At 41.1% G+C, this 14360-nt stretch overlaps 1 protein-coding gene across 3 annotated transcripts in view; it reads left to right on the top strand.

Annotated features, from left to right (window-relative positions):
* LOC109044129 (uncharacterized) overlaps nucleotides 1-14360 on the top strand; it is a 189807-nt gene that overhangs the window by 49617 nt on the left and 125830 nt on the right. For all 3 annotated transcript variants that reach the window (XM_072297475.1, XM_072297473.1, XM_072297474.1), the window contains exon 2: nucleotides 713-780. The gene's annotated coding sequence lies outside the window, so the exon portion shown is untranslated. The remainder of the gene's footprint in view (nucleotides 1-712; nucleotides 781-14360) is intronic.

Below are 14360 nucleotides of genomic sequence, written 5' to 3'. Positions count from 1 at the left end.
TTTTTACCGAGTTGTCTTTATCAGATGACTTTTTTACCACCCATCATGAAACTTCCAACGGGTAAAGCGACGTTATCGGATGACTTTCAAAATCGATACCAGAAAAATAGAAAAATTACAAATTCGCCAGAGAGCCGTCATTCTATGTCTAGGAATTGTCATATCAGCAATGAAATTTTAACTCCTTGACAAATCAATTGCTCTATTTGTCTTATTTTATTGTCGCATCAATGGTGATCTATTGGTATTATCTGGCAGGAATGAAGTAAACACAAAAATCTTAGCATGCGCAGTTGTATAACCACCAATGTAACCACGTTGATTCGTACACTGGAAAAAAAAAACCACATCGGATCTAGAGTCCACACTCTTAAAAACATCGACAAGAAAAAATATTCTTGATTCAATCGGATTTTTGCTTAAATCAAGAACCAAGCTTCTTAATTTGAGCGGATTTCCTTTTGATTTGAGCAAAAATCTGATTGAATCAAGAGTATTTTTTCTTGTCAATGTTTTCAAGAGTCTGGACTCTAGATCCAATGTGTTTTTTTTCCAGTGTATTAATCATTGTAGTAATGGAGGGTGGACAATTATAAGCAGTGCACCCTCATTCTGAGCAATACGCATTCAATTTTAAAACAGGCCCTCCTGCTAGATCAGGAAGAACTCGCAATTCTATGCTAATCTGTTGTTTCGAATTTTTATGTTTCAGACTTACGTGGCATGTTACCGTAGCAGCCTTGGGTTGATTTTGAATAATACACATGTGCCCTAAAATCTGTAAGTTCTGGTTCATCTGCTATTTTTTCTCTTCTTGTCTCTTTTTTGTGAGTGGAAATCTTTCATGATCGTAGAGTCAAGAGCCATGTATTACAATCATTACCATCCACACTTACTGCCAACCTTACCATATTCAAGATGAGTTTTCTCGAAAAAAAAAAAACAAAGAAAACAAATGCATTTGATAAAAGTCTCACGCGCCATGCAAATAAAACCACTTTTTAAGTCATTTTGTATTTACATGTGGAAAAAAGTGTTAGGGGTTGTCCCTATTGTGGCATTACCCTAATTTGATGGATGCTACGGACATTTCAAATTAATTCTGGTAGCACCGCAGATACTTGGGTTAGTAACCCAATTTATTAGCGCACTACCAAAATTAATTGAGGTACTACCACAATTAATCGGAAATTTTCAAGTCGAAATTTAACACCTACCTCTTTTTTCCGCGTAGAAGTGCGCACAACGCCCGCCATTTTTGGGTCCCATGAGCTCCATGAAACTCAAGATGGAGGAGCCAATCAAATGCGGCCCTCATATGGCGATACTCTCTCTATCGAGTTACTTTCCAGCTCCAATAATGGTTTCTCGTACGGCGATCCTAGAATACACCTCGTGGATAGTCCATTTTTTTATTGGTCAATCGCCTCTCCACGCGTAAGACGGGAATGCGAGTACCCGCTTCCATCCCAGGTTACTCTGACGTAATCCAATTTGTAATCAAGCTATCGGTCCTTGGTATTTTTTTGCGGTTTCCTCCGACGATCGCCAAAAAGCAACGCAAATGTTTTCCTCAATCTCTCTCGAGCCGGAGCTCGGAGCGGAACCCCGTACAATAAACCCCGAAACAGGTCTTGGCCTCCTCCGGCGCACACTGAACCGAATCAGTAGTCCAACGAAAGGACGTCCGCAGTAGGAGTCCAACGAAATCTTAGAACTTTGGAAGCTTACATTTACAAGAATATGAAACAAAAAAGTTTAAGAGTGGTCCCATTGGTTTTTTCGTGAACGAGCTTGACGCGAAAACGGCTTTTTTTGCAACCCCCCCCCCCCACTGTAATTTCTTATGGATTACTCATACTTGAGTGCTTTTTTCTCAAATTTTCGGACCCCCAAAAACAATTTTTTTGGGGGCGCCGCTAGGGGGTGGTTGAAGTCAAAACCTATGAACCTCAATATCTTTCAAACGAAGGAAGATATCGAGGTCCGGTTTGGACGAAAAATCGTCTAAAATTGAATGCTTCAATAGTCTGAAGGTCAAAATCTCAAAATCACATTTTCAAGTTAACATGTGTGATTTTTTTTTCAGTTTTTGAGTCGAGAAAATTTCTTTTAAACAAAGAATACGTAAAGTACTCAATTATTTGTTTGAAAAAAAAAAAAAACCGGGTTCACTGGGAAAAAATCACATTGGATCTAGAGTCCAGACTCTTAAAAACATCGACAAGAAAAAATACTCTTGATTCAATCGGATTTTTGCTTAAATCAAGAACCAAGCCTCTAAATTTGAGCGGATTTCCTTTTGATTTAAGCTTAAATCTGATTGAATCAAGAGTATTTTTTTTTGTCAATGTTTTCAAGAGTCTGGACTCTAGATCCAATGTGTTTTTTTTCCCAGTGTATTTTAACTGTTCGTCTTTTTCTGCATCCAACGAGTAGTCCATTAAGATGGGAAACCGAAGGGTTTGAGATATCCGAATTCTTTCAAAGACTCGTCCCACTTTGCGGCGGCTCCGGGTGAGCGCGACCGCCTCGCCTCGCGTCGTCGTTAAAAAATCGCGCTTCGGAAGTTACCGGCTCCGTTTCGCGTTTTGAATTTTTTCGCTGCGTCGACACGCATTTTATCGCGACACGATGCGGTCGCCGTTTCAGGGCTACCGCGATGACTGATGAGCCCCCGAACCCACCCCCCACCCTCCTTCGGCCCCCTGGCCCCGCCCCCACCGCGTCTTCCACGACGCGTAACAGCTCCTCGCCATGCAGGAAAAAAGGCTCAACTCCGACTTCACGCCACGGCTCGACACCGTCAAGATTTATAGAATCGGACCTACGTCACGGTTGGTATCAAGTATTTGCAAAGTAGCGGTAGATATTCAGAAAGTTTCTGGTCATCCAATTTCAAAAACTCGTTTCCCCCAAACTTCTATGAGGGTTTTTTTTCAACCTAACGGAGCAAGTGGCAAGGTAGGAATTTCAGCATTCTGATGCATGTTTCTTACAGGATTGCCGCAGTCAAGGAATACCGGGAACTGTCAGGGAATTTTAAAAAGTCAGGAAAAACCTGGAAATGTCAGTGAAAATGACGAAAGTGTCGGGGGAAAATCGTCAAATCACCCTCATTTGCTTTTTCTAGTGGGTTTGACGTTTTGAACAACAAATTTTGCCTGGAAAGTATTTCTAACCGTAGTTTCTAAAAATCTGGCATTTTTTCAATTGTCAAGGAATTTCAGCAAAATGTGTCAGGGGAATCAGGAAAACGTCGGGGAATTTAATTTTCAAAAAAATTTTGTTAAGTGTCAAGTGTCAGAATGCTTAAATTTTTACCTTGTGGATCGGTCTATTAGTGGAGAGATACAATCAGAGACTAAGATACAAAATCACAATGAGAAGGCAGAAGGGACATTGAGTTCAAAAAGAGATCATGATTAGCAACATAATTTGAAAAATTCTCAAAGTGGCAGGAGACTGTGACAAGTTCTTGAAAAGTCACCGGAAACCTATAAAAGAGGGGAATTTTTCCCAACAGGCGTGCAGTGCTGGGTCTACCTTTTCCAACGAGACCACAAAATCAAGGAATACAAAAAATTAGAATAAGAAACACTTAAAAGCATTTATTGCTATTGTCTAGAGATTCGTCATACCGTGAGATCTGAATTTATCATTGAATATTATTAATTCATATTTTCCAGCCGCGCCTTTTGGACGAGATCAAGCAGCTGATTAAACCGTGTCGTACTCATTTTTTTTCTTTTTTCTTTTTTTTAAAAAAAAAAAAAAACAAGAAAAAAATCAACCCGTTTTATGTCTATTTCAAGCATTTGATGATAACTCGACGAATCAATTCAGTTACATAACTCCAACGCTCTCTCGCCCATGCGTATGCGCGAGCGAAGCGGTTATTTATTCTACACGTGCCGTTAGTTCAGCTCCTGCAATGCAAAATAAGGGCATTCACTCCGAAAAGCTCATAAAGCATCTCTCACTGCTGCTTCAATGTTTCGGAAGTAAACGGAATAAAATTTAACAGATTCATGAATGTAGTCTCGACGCAATCTGCGCCTTTAATAGTGAATTTTGTTGTTCGTGCGGTACCGCAGGGAGATTTTAGCGGCATTTTTGTGATTTCGAAAAAAGAAACCCGTTCAGCGTAGATCTGTAGTATGGAAATTCATGACGCAAATCAATTTTTAAACGCGAACATCGAAGCGAAAAAATGACCTTCAGTGTTAAACTTTTTCAAAAAGAATACTGTAAGGCGAGTTTTTCGCATGCAAAATGGGTAATTTTTTCTCACTTCTCGAAAATGTATCGGAGCTCCCACGGTACACGATACATTTCATCCGCACTGCAAATGTATTTCAATGGCTGAAGTGCGAAACCATGTATCCAAATTGCGGTGATTCAAAATATCCTTTCCTTTTTTCTTTTGTCGAGGAAAAACAAGCTAACTTTACAGCTTGACATTTTTACAGAACATTTGCCAATGGAGAAGAAAATGCGAAATAGCTTTCGAGAGATTACGCTTACTAGTTTTCCAAGGGGACAACATAGTATGGCAGGAAGTGTGCAACGTTGCAGATACGTGGATCAGTGGCGTGGCGTGAATTGCGATGTATCGATTGTTCTGCCATTTAAACCTATGGTAAAGAATCGATTATTAAGGTGTTCCCTGTTTATCGATCCTTTTCCATAGGTTTAAATGGCATAACAATCGATCCATCGCAAAGCACGCCACGACGCCATTGGACGTGGATCCGTGCTTCAGCCATCGATTTAAATAATTGGTCCCAATTATAAATTAAAGAACAAGTTATTTTCCAAAAGGTTCATAGGATAACGAAAAACTGAAGATTTTTTTGCCTTCCAAATTTTCAAATCGACCTTTCCATTTTTAAAACCCATTTTTCCTTCAAAAATTCTAAATGATGATCTGTTTTTCTCGCTCCTAATGTAGAAATTGCAGCGATTTTGTCTGACATTTCTTGTACCATGTAATTATGTCGAGCTGTCCAGCTGACAAAAATTTTGCAATACCGAGGAGGGACAAGTACGTCGAATTCTCTTAAAAAAATGCGCTTTTCCAAAGAGACCGGCCTTTTCTTCGAATTATCAAGCGGCCAATGTACGTGATTTTCAACGTGTTTTGCTAGACCTTCGTAATTTTCTCCTCAATTTCGCAAAAGACACGCCTTTTCACGCTAACGCACAGGCTTTTCCACGTTTACAGCTCGTTTTCGGGGCCTTTTTCTCACACTCGCACGCAAGCAATCACGATCCACCGTTCGTCTGATTGAGAAGTTTTTGTATTTCCTGGAATTCAGTTCATTCAGTGTTCAATACAGACCGAACTCTTGGGTCTATTACCCTACATTTTTTGTTGCCATACTTTTTGAAATAGTGTAAGTAGAAATACCCACACTACTTCAAAAAATACAATACTCTATTATACTATACGAAACTATACTATACTATACAATACTATACTATACTATACTATACTATACCATAATATACTATACTATACAAAACTATTGGTGGATTAACTGGAATTATTCTTGGCAATTCTTCCGTTGATGTTTGCTTACATGACACTCGTTTTGCTGTTGCTCATTTTCATCATGTTTTATCTATGGGAATTATTTTTGCTATCAAGGATGGGTTCAAGGTTTTTCAGCGCTACCTGGCATTCCGGCAACAATATTAGCACAGAGCTAACCTATTCAACCCCTCCAAACTTTTTCTAAAACCCTAGATTATGGAAAATATACTCACATAATATCAATTTTTTGTGGTTCTTGGCTTTTTGTCCAAAAAATGAAACATCAGAGAAGATTAGGCAACCTCTGATGTAGTTAGGCTAGTTCCGTTTCAAAGGGTCCTTTTTATTTGTATCCGACACTCAGCGTATGGCATTTTGCCATCCTTTGCGAACAGCAGATCGCAACTACATCTCTTTACGAACAGGCAGCCGTTCTTTTTGGCTCGGTCACTTTTACAAATCGGCGCGTCTTTTCCTTATTTTGGATTTCGGTCGAAAGTTTTGGATTCAGCGTGCACGAGGAAAGGTACGCATAATGGAGGTGCGCAGAGCCATCAACGAGGTTTGTCGACGAATTAGCGCTGAACCCGTGGAAAGTTCAACCGCAAAACAAAACAAAAAAATACTTAAAAGTGCGTATGAACGTTTTTGGCGTGAAAAATTCTCGACGAAAGTCGCCGACTCCGCGTCACCACGCATTTGCGGTCGGAGAGTAAATTCGTTTTTGCAATTTCTTCATTTTATCCGGTAGCGTATAATCAACCTCGAGGAGGACACAGGATGAGTTGTTCCGCAGAACGGAGAGGAACATATGGGCATGGCTGGGAGAAATTTTCGAGGAGAGAAAGTTATCCAAATTCGCCGTCTTTTCGCTAATCGCGCCCCGTGCCAGTTTTTTAACCTCGCTTCTTCATTTTTAAAATCTCTCGCAGAAAATAGGTATCTAAGAGGGACATCCTTGAGTATTCAGCTCGTGTCTCGGACTCTCCAGAGCGGTGATTCGTGGTGTCCAGACCGGGAAAACTGGGAGCAACCGGGATTTATTAGGGAATGAGAAATGTCAAGGAAAATCGGGGGAAAATCAGGGAATCCGCCCCAGAAACCGGGTGTCTCTTCTTCTAAAGCTTTGAAACTAATTTTTCCTCTTAGACTTCTTTTGAATTTTCTCCAGGTTATCTCTTACCTTAGTCATCTGCCGAACATTCATGAAAGTTTATGTCATCAGGATTTTCCAAAATGAAAAAAAAAAAAAAAAAAAAAAAAAAAAAAAAAAAAAAAATTTGACACCTTGTTCCTATTGTTTCGCTCCTTTTAGAGTAGTTCCATTGTGCGGCGAACTTCGGACACAGACACGCCTTCGAGGTTAAGTACCGAAACCGAAACAAAAACACGACGCCGACGTGGCAACGCCTCCATCTCCCAGTTTGTAATCGACGCGACCGACGCCCGCGAAAACCTGTTTTCTCAATTTTTTATGATCCTCTTTTCTTTTTTCTTTTTCCCTTTTTTCTTTACCTCTTCTTTTTGAGGGGGGGGGGGGGGGGGGCGAATCAGATGTGTTACAGGCCGCTTCCTCCTGCTCGCGGTAATCAATGAGTGCGACCTTGACCCCACCACACTTTTGACTCTGTTTGCAACCACCCCCCTCCCCCCCCCTCCACACGTCGATAGCCGCATCGTCCATCTCTATCGCGCGGTCTGGTCTCGGGGCCATCGCATTTTTTTTTGCGTTCCGCGTATGATACGTCGGAATCAGTCAGCAACGCCGATTGGACGTGGGTGAATCGAAAGGAACTATATCCATCATGACATGAGCCTTGATATCCATAAGAATATATGCGTGATAGGGCTTGTGTCACCATAGACATAGGTCCTTTCGATTTGAATGTGTCCGATTAATGTTCTTCAGCGCGAAAAGATACATATGAGTATGAGACCATGCGAAACGCGATGTTTCAGGACAGGATGTTCGAAAGGAACTATGTTCATCATGCCATGAGCCTTGATATCCATAAGAATACATCCGTGATAAGGCTCGTGTCATAATGGACATGGTTCCTTTCGATTTAAAGTGTCTGATTAGTGTTCTTAATCGCGAAAAGATGCATATGAGTATGATATCATGCGAAACGTAGATGTTTCAGGACAGAGAAGAGTACAGACCTGTTTAAAAGGAAAGAACGGTCATCGGAGGATCCAGTTAGACAAGTCATGTTTTCATACGACGTTAAAGCTGACGTGCACGGCAATGCGAAACTTCTATATAATTTCAAAACTTTTTTCCAGTCAAAAAAGTGGATCAGGGCGTTTTCTAAGCTCCATTAAAGCTCTCTTGAAGACTCGGTCGTGTATAACCGATCACGCCTTTGTCATAGACTGATCTAGTGGCTACGTCATACGTTTTATACAGCAGTTTGATTTTTTCATCACAAACGAACATATCTTAAATTTGTCATTTTCGCGCCATGATAATAAAATGCTTGTAAGTGTTTTTTGCGATCGAAACTTCCTTAATGAGTCATTAATAATTGATGAATGATTTTTAATTGAATTCACATAAATAATTGTACGCATGGTTCGGACATGAGGTTTTTTTCTATTGCTTTGGTTGGGACCATCGTAAATCAATACGTTGAGTATATCGCAAGAATGACGTACCCTCTAGATCAGTCGATCAGCGGGCTGATTATTGAAATTAAGAGGATGTAGAGCAATTGGAGCGCTCCGGTTGGTGGAAGCGAGTGGTTGCAATGGACGGAGGGGTCAAGGATTTTCGGCGACTTCGAAAGTTGTTTCCTCCGCTGAAAGATTAATCGGAAAACGGAAAAAGTAGCCATTCTTATTTTTAATGCACTTTTGGAAAATAAAAGAAATTATTAAATTGAGCTATTAAGCTTCATCGCGTGCATTTTAATGCAAAGCTAATCTGAGCGCCGCGGGGGAAAAATCCACGCTCACACTGCCGACCTAAGGAAAAACATCGTACGAACATTCGAATGTTGCCAAATTTCCTCCGATAAAAAAAGTATTTTCGAGGAAAGTTATGTATATTTTTCTTGAAATTTCAGATACTGTAGATCCAATTCCCTACGAAATACTCCGACAAGTTGCAAGACAAATATTTCCAACTTTCAAGAGAAAATTCGTATTTTATCGTGTAGGGTATTTGGCAACACCTGAAAGTTCATACGGTGTTTTTCCTTAGCAGAGCGCGTTACAGCTGGTGTGAGACTCGCACACATCTTCCTGTTGTCATGCAGTCATTCTGTGCTAAGCTCCTTGATGACCTTGAGATCCCGTAAGTTCGCTCCTATCCGAAACCAGATCAACCGTTTCGAGGGAGCCGAAGGTCGAGATGTTTTGCGAATTTCAAGTGAACTTGCGCCAAGCCCGGGTCGGAGAAAAACCCGTTCCAGCGTCGAGCGACCCTGCCCTTCCTGCGACGCCGTGCCTTTTCTTTGCGATTGATTCCATGTTGATAAAGGTGCCTTCCATTCGAAATGCCTCTTGAGCCATCCTTACTCAAATCCATTCAAATGCATTCGTCTCAAATTACAAAATCAAAAAATGAAAACGTGAAATAATAACAAGGAAATGATGGTCAAATACCGAAAAAAAATAAGTAGCCTTGGCAACCTTGCAATGCGTTTCGTTCCTTATTTTTGGACGCTGTCCCGTTGCCTACGAGAATGGAGAGGCCGTAACTACGATTCTGTGACGTCACACTAGTAGATGAAACTCGGCCGCGGTTTAACACGCGTTCTTATGGGAGAACGCTTGCCGCGCGATGATTTCTCGCCGATATCTCTTTCAGGGTTGATCTGATGCAAAATTTCATAAGAACCGTTTAGAAAGAAGATGAAATTTCACTTTAGAAAACTAACTAGTTCATTTGTGACATTGTCTAAATATCGAGGAAATGAATGCGTAATACCGAAAATCGTTACTCCACTCAGATTCAAACGGGCCGCTCGCGCAACTTCGGCTGATCGAGAGCCACTCTGATTGGTCCACGCAGCGACTGCCTCACTCATCGATGCACTGATGACCCGGAGATGCTTGTTGTTTTCGGTAAATATCTACTAGCTTGACGTCACAGAACTGACTAGTTACGGCCTCTCCATTCTCGTAGGCAACGGCTGTCCATATGTCTCATTGTAAATTTTATCAACTTTACTGCATTTGTCAAGGAATTTATCGTCAGACAGAAAATAAGGAAACTTAGGCCAAATATCGCGGAAAACGCCAATTTTTGCTCTTTTTTTCAAAGTTCACTGCCTTCAGCACGTCTAATTTTGCCTGATACGGGAAAAATGCATTGAATCGATTTGTAGGAAATGTAACGAGCTTTAATTTTAAAGATAACTCAATCTGCCTTCAGATCAACTCTTGGCGAGGTACAGATCAAAATGCGCGAAGAGAGCCGATTAGTAGCTTCGATCGTTCCAGGTGCTACGCGCGGAACTTTCGGCCTCTGAGCCCGGATTGTGAAAGTTTCGCCCGTAACTTTGGCTTCCACGGTCGGAGTTTTTTTCCAGTGAATGGAAGGGCCCCAAGGAATCAGGACTGCAAAATTAATATCTATCACAGCTGCCTGCGAGACATCAAATTCGCAGTTTTAGTCGAAAATTTCATGTACCTCACTCAAACTCGTTCCTCTGTGCATTGCCGTTCCATTTTCAAGCCTTATTAGTACCTACCCTAGCTCGAACCATCAAAAGAGATATGCCGAGCAAAATTTAATATTTTCAATCGCTTGATCGCCGGTCCTTGCTTCGTAATTAAAATTGCCTAAAGAACGAATGATGCGAGTACATGAATGGATTATGGGACATTTTTCTTCGAAAAAGGGCCATCTGGGCTCCAACATGGTCCTCGGATCGTACAGAAGTATTGGGTTGGGAGAGTTTCGTGACGACATGATTGGTAGCGGCTCCGCCAACATTATCCGCGATTAAAGGCGATACATTTTTTGGCCTTTGGATTAGTGCCGCTGGAACTTCAAGGTTAATCCCGCGATGCCGTCGTTTCGTAAGCGAGGAGACGAGAAAATTCGGAGACTCCGTCTTAAATCTCGTAATTTCAATGCCCTTTGCAACCGAGTCGGCGAATTGCGAAGCTCCCGCCGAAACATCGCACTCTGCCACTTTTGGCATACTCCAGCAGCAAAAAGATTTACTGCGAATTTTGATTTAATTAATTACTCGTCAACCGATTTTGTCACTCGCTGAACGTCAGTCCGTTTCTCACGCAATGATATGGTTAAAAAATATTGGGAGTCTGAATCCTGAAAACACAGGCAATGTAGTACAGTAGACTCTGGATTATCCGGATTAATTGGTGCCGGGCCCGATCCGGATGAAAAAGAAAATCCGGATAATAATAGTAAATACAAACACCACCAACCAACACCACAGTATTCTTATTATGTATGCATCATGTACATACCAATACGAATTTAAAAGGTTAACGCCAAACTGAACGACTCAATGGTGATTGTGAATGGTAGCCGACAACGATAAATTACAATACAACGATTAAAGCGCGCAATGCGTGAAGTATTCATGCAGTCTTGTAGCCGCCAATGTGCGTTTTAGGCTAACTAACCGACTGCACTGCGTTTGGCGTAATGCGAGAAGTATTTATGCAATCTAGTAGGCGCTAAAGCGTTCCACGCCGACCTCCCTGTTTGGCGCAATGCGTGAAGTATTCCTTCAGCCTTGCAGGCGCCAATATGCCTTGCGACCGCTTCTCCGCGGATCCGCTCACTTATCGGAATGCGTGCGTAGTTACATGGTTGCAAAATCGATCCGGATAATCCAGAGTCCGGATAATACGAAGCCGGATAATCCAGAGTCTTCTGTAAAAGCACCCATTTTGTTTTAAAATTCATTTTCTAAAAGTACTAACGCAGTAAATCAATTTTTCTATACTTTTTCCCATTTTAGAAAAAACTATCGAACAATACTGCGAACTCAACTCATCAAGCACTTTCAGATGCAGCAATAACATTTTTGTGTGCAAATTCGCTATTCCTTGCCACTGCTCTATCCTTTCGGTGACAGGATCTCACAGTTACGAGGACAATCAGCGCAGAAGAAGTAAAACAAGTCCGTTCTACTAACAAGAAGCATCGCACGATTGGATGTATAAAATGCTCTGAACTAATTTTCCCCGATCTTCACTTGATAAATCGATTTTTCTCTACTCCCATTTTAGAAAAAAATAACTAAATACACTGCAAATTCCGCTCATTTAGCACCAAGCACTCTTAGATGAACACGGAGAAAAAAAATTCGTGCGTGGGACCCGAAGTTTAGGTCATATGGATCTCTGAAGTTTTCGGAGTGAGCATCTGAACACTTTAGGTCTAGCTGTCGAGGCTCGGATCACACATCTGAAACTTCAGTTCTTACATCTCAAGTACTTCAGACGTGACAACCGAAGTTTTTCGGATGTGAGAACCGAGGTTTTTCGGATGTGAGAACCGAAGTACTTCAGATGTAAGAACTGAAGTTTCAGATGTGTGATCCAAACCTCAGCAGCTGGACCTTAAATGTTCGGATGCTCAATCCGAAAACTTCAGAGATCCATATGACCCAAACTTTGGGTCCCATGCACGGTTTCTTTTTCTCCGTGAAGGAATAAAGATTTTTTGTGCAAATTTTCTATTCCTCTGGTGACAAGATCTTTTAGTTACGAGGGCAATCAGCGCAGAAGAAGTAAAGCAAGTCCGTTCTACTTACAAGTAGAAGTAGCATCGCGTGTTCGGATGGATAAAATGCGATGGACTAATTTCCCCCGGTCTTCATCACTAATTCCACGAGGCGAATCCCTCGATCGATGTACAGTCCTGCATGCGCGTAATTAATCATTGATGGTTAATTGCTCCGACTCCGTCCTCATGTTTACTCAAAATCGTCTTCATGCTCTCTGGGCTGTCCCAAGGACGTCCGTGTGGATTAACGTGTGAATTAATAACCAAACATGCCGCAGTGTATACGAGAATCCCCGCGACCGCGCCACCGCAGGCTCGACTCCGATTCAGGAATCCGGATTTCGGAGGACGAGGCCCAAGACGAGCGGTTTCAGATCCGGGCAAGGTATTTCAGCAGTTTTTGCATTTTAAAATTCAAAAAAAAAAACCCCGCACATAAATGAGGCGCCTAGTATCATAACCTTCAATGTCCATCACGAAGTTTGAAATTTTGGCGGACGTTTTGATTTTTTAAAAGGTGTGATCAATAAAACAGTGCTGCCATTTTATTATTTTTATTTGCCATTTATTAACGATTCCGGGATTCCCGGAATGGAGATGCTGCATGTGTGGGGGATTTGCGATTTGACTGTTGAGTTCTTGAGTCTGAGACTTTGAAAGTTCGCGAGAAACACGATGGTGCCACTGGTTTTCTCTGAAATCATCTCCCAAGCTCAAAAAAAGCTCTCATAGTGAGGCCAAAATGGAGGGGATATCCCACCCTACCCTGAGAGTCCACCTCTACATTAGAACAAACTTTCCATGCAAAGATAGGGAGCAAATACATTAGCAGGGTTGCCGTGTTTTCAGTTTTGGAGTCCCCAAATAAAGTGGCAGCCCTGTCAATGTATTTGCTCCCTATCTTTGCATGAAGAGTTTGTTTTGATGTAGAGGTGGACTCTCAGGGTCGAGTGGGATATCCCCTTCATTTTGGCCTCACTTTGAGAGCTTTTTTTGAGCTTGGGAGATGATTTCAGAGAAAACCAGTGGCACCATCGTGTTTCTCGCGAACTTTTACATAAGAATGAATGGTCAAATCGCAAATCCCTCACACATGCAAAATCTCCATTGATTCCGATTTCCGAAAGCTCAGAGAAAAATTCTAATTTGTCAAAAGTTCCGGGAAAAATTCAGAAATACGCCCGGATTTAGTTCCGAAGGTCGTTTTTTATAAAATCTTAAAATTTGGTAAAAATAAAATCGGTCACAACCCCCGAATTTCCAAGAATAGCTGGAAATTCTGGAAATTCTAAAGATTCTGAAAAATTGCAAAAGTTCCAAAACTCGGAATTAATTCTGGGAAATGGCAGCACTGCAATAAAACTTCTCGCGTGAAATACTGTCATAATTTTTTCGCTAACGTATAGAATATTCCTCAAAAAGTATGAAAATGGAAACTCACGTGTTCTCTTAAAACATATAAACATGATTGTCAAGTGTTAAGACACCGCAGGAGACTGCATTAATGGAGATTGCAGGTTTTGATACTGAACACTTCATATTTTTGTTTCTCAAACGGAGAAACGTATCCGGTTACATCGCAGTTTTTTTTTTTTTTTTTTTTTTTTGTTCAAGCTATGTTTTTCCGGAAAACAGGAGGGCATTTCTAAATGAATGTTTACCCAGAACACAGTTTTAGAAAGTTTGCAGTTTGAAAAAAGCAGTTTGGCCGGCTTGAGAGAATCGCCACTGGTAGTCAAATTATTTCGACCGAACAATTCAGGTCTTCTACACGACGTTTTTTTTCGTTTGCGTTGCAAAGGAATTTCTTCCGCAACATTGATCACGGATCAAAATTGTTGAAACTCAATTTTAATCGATGCTAGTCGTTCCCTATCGATCCGGCCTCAGAGCGACAAAGATTAGATTGATTAATGACAACTAAGGCACTGCATGCTTACTAAAGCTTTGATGGAATACATTAAATCTAAATGAATAATCAATATTGATGATAGCCGGATTTTTTCTTCCGTTTTTTGTACAGAGACCTAAATGGAGAACAAAATTCGGTGTAAAAAAAAGCAACGCTTGCCTTTGCGTAACCATTTCAAATTAGGCAGCAAA

Source organism: Bemisia tabaci, chromosome 2 (assembly GCF_918797505.1).
Source record: "Bemisia tabaci chromosome 2, PGI_BMITA_v3".
Lineage (NCBI taxonomy): Eukaryota > Metazoa > Arthropoda > Insecta > Hemiptera > Aleyrodidae > Bemisia > Bemisia tabaci.
Note: the sequence above shows the minus strand (reverse complement) of the source record. Positions and strands in the feature narration are given on the sequence as shown.